The sequence below is a fragment of the Octopus sinensis genome, unplaced genomic scaffold (genome assembly GCF_006345805.1).
Source record: "Octopus sinensis unplaced genomic scaffold, ASM634580v1 Contig13711, whole genome shotgun sequence".
NCBI lineage: Eukaryota > Metazoa > Mollusca > Cephalopoda > Octopoda > Octopodidae > Octopus > Octopus sinensis.
In genome coordinates, this window is record NW_021833032.1 from 12501 (window position 1) to 15732 (window position 3232).

Below are 3232 nucleotides of genomic sequence, written 5' to 3' on the forward strand. Positions count from 1 at the left end.
CGTAGCTCAAAGAAAGTGACGAGCAGTCTGAACACGAAATAAAGAAAAGCGTGTTTTTGGCATCTTTAGTGTGACCTTCTTGTTCGTGTTATCTTGGGTCATAGCATTCATCGCTGTGGAAGAAGGAGTTGGAGTGTTTCACATACTCTTCATTATCTTCAATATCCTTCTCGGAATGTTTATCTTCATATTCTACTGTATATGCAAGAAAGATGCCAGAGATGCCATTTCCTCATGTGCATGTAACCGAGAGACAGCGAACGTCATTATAAACCAATGAGAACCAATAAGAGTGAGTGCAATTTTATATTTCTTATTTCTCCCACTGCCATAACCAAAACCAATATGTCACAATGGGGCTAATCACAAACACCAACATAAACCATTGTCAACATCGTAACCATCTGTATGTATGTATATATATATATATATATATATGTTAGAAGTATTGGGGGTGATGTACAGATTTAATACATATGAAAGAAAAAAGGTGTTTGGAATGCTGGATGGTTAGAAAAATATATATTTATTTACCTATCACATATTATTTCTTCATATTAGCGCTTTCAACTACTCCTGTAGTTTCATCAGTGCTAATATGAAGGAATAATATGTGATATGTAAATAAACATATATTTTTTACAACCATCAAGCATTCTGAACACCTTTTTTCTTTCATATACACACACACATATATATATATATATGTAAATTATAAATTAGGGTATCTACGAGATACCACCATGCTGAAAATAGCAGCTATGATCTGACTCTAAAACCATCTTAACTGTCCATATAATTATCACCTTTGAAGGTTATTTTTTTCCAAGCTGGCTACTTGATAAAATCGATATTTTATTCTAAATGAACGATCTTATCCTTATTTATATAAATATGTATATATGTATGTATGTTTATATGTATGTGTGAGTGTGTATGTGTGAGTGTGTATGTGTGTGCATACAGGTTGAGATGCTTAGGCTATCTTCTAAATTAGGCAAAAATGAAAATAATACTGACACATCATTTTCACTGATAATCACCAGAAAAACATACAAATATTTTGAAAGACTAAATTTATTCAACAAATCCGCCATTGGCTTCAACGACGGTCTCCAGATGACTTCAAGATCGCCTGCAACTCTTCCGGACGGTCTCCTTGTTAAGTTGGTGAATGCTGCCATAATCCCTGTCTTCAGTTCATCTTTGGTGTGACAGGGAGTTTTGTTGATCCGTTACTCAACTGCGCCCCACACATAATAATCAAGTGGGTTGTAATCTGGGACGTTAGACGGCCAGATGGTAGGGGTGGTGTGGTCGCATAAATTTCCTGACATCCATTACTGGGTTCTGCTTGTGCGGCAAGGTGCAGAGTCCTATTGCCAGACATGGAGAGTCTTCCAGCAACTGCCCCTTTTACCCAAGGTGTCACTAACTTCTACAGATATTTGAGGCCGTGCCAGAAGATAAATGGAGGCATAACTAGTGATCACTCCAAACACCATGATGTTGACTGAATGACAACTCTGGGTACATGTTACTACTGGAACTTCCGGGGCGAATACCAAGCAGAACAACATGTCGTTTCCAAAGTATCTAGCTGTGTGAATTGTGTCATAATAACAAATGGAGCCTACTATAATGCTTAGTCGACAAAATCTAAGACAACAATGCGCTAAATTAGAAAAAATATAAAACGCCGACAATTCAACCCTTGCACCCTCAATGCCTTGTGAGTGGATTTGGTAGACGGAAACTGAAAGAAGCCTGTCGTATATATGTATACATATATATATATATATATGTATGTGTGTGTGTTTGTGTGTCTGTGTTTGCCCCCTAGCATTGCTTGACAACTGATGCTGGTGTGTTTACGTCCCCGTCCCTTAGCGGTTCGGCAAAAGAGACCGATAGAATAAGTACTGGGCTTACAAAGAATAGGTCCCGGGGTCGATTTGCTCGACTAAAGGTGGTGCTCCAGCATGGCCGCAGTCAAATGACTGAAACAAGTAAAAGAGTAAAAGAGTATATATATATATATATAGAGAGAGAGAGAGAGGGGGGAGATAGAAGGCGCGTGGCTTAGTGGTTTGGTTATTTTGCTCACCATCGTAAGGTCATGAGTTCAATTCCTGGCGAGGCGTTGCGACCTTGAGCAAGATTTTATTCCATGTTGCCCCAGTCCAATCAGCTGACAAAAATCAGTTGTACCTGTATTTCAAAGGGGCCGGCTTTGTCACATTCTGTGTCATGCTGAATCTCCCTGAGAACTGCGTTAAGGTTACAAGTGTCTGTGGAGTGCTCAGCCACTTGCACATTAATTTCACGAGGAAGCTGTTCCGTTGATCGTATCAGCTGGGACGCTCGTCGTCGTAACCGACGGAGTGCTCTCTCGTTATATTTCTATAGATAATTGTACATGAAATTTAAACACAGTCATAAACAGAACAACGTAAAGTCTTCACTGTGCCATAGATAGATATATGTAAAACATACATCCACAGAATAGAACTAAGAAGTTTCTCATATTTTCCTTCTCAACTTGCCCAGTTTTTCTGGAAGATATTCCTGAACCAATATTGTCAGGATTGTACAACATATTCCTCATAATTAAATTCTCATTACTAGTTTCTGTAATTAATGTAAACTATGTTTTTGAATATAAATTGTGTATGATTCTTCTGTAATTCATATGTTTAACGTATGGGGAAATAGCAGATGACAATTGGGGTTATATATAAAACATAAGGGCTCGGGTTATTTTACTTTATTTTATAGAAGTTTTTTCTCATTGTGTTTCCAGGTTCAAGTTCTGATAATGAAACAGATGTTGGAACAGCAGAGACGAGAACATAATTAAGAATATAAAAAATTAATGTCTTTGAGAATCTTCTTTTCTTCTTATATTACATTAAACATGCTTGCATAAAAGAGAACTTCATTTTTATCTATCAATACAACACTACGAAACTTAGACACTTTATAAACAGCAATGTACTTTAAACCTTCTTATTTTCTGTAACTCACAAAATCTAACATCATATGGTTTGTAATTCTATAGATATTTTCTAACTGCCAATTTTCACTACTAATTTTCAATATAATCTTTAACTTTTATTAACGAAGAAATAAATGTGGTTTCTTAATACAATATGTTTTGTTTTTATTTGAAACATCGTTATATTCTACTGTAAGTTAAAAAAACGCATGGGGAGAGAGACAGACAGACAGA

At 36.4% G+C, this 3232-nt stretch overlaps 1 long non-coding RNA gene across 1 annotated transcript; it reads left to right on the plus strand.

The window, feature by feature from the left end:
- The first annotated feature begins 40 nt into the window (after positions 1-40).
- Positions 41-2988, plus strand: LOC115229861. The gene is made up of 2 exons (XR_003883365.2): positions 41-292; positions 2804-2988. It is a non-coding gene; the product is annotated as an uncharacterized LOC115229861 (long non-coding RNA).
- Positions 2989-3232: the final 244 nt, after the last annotated feature.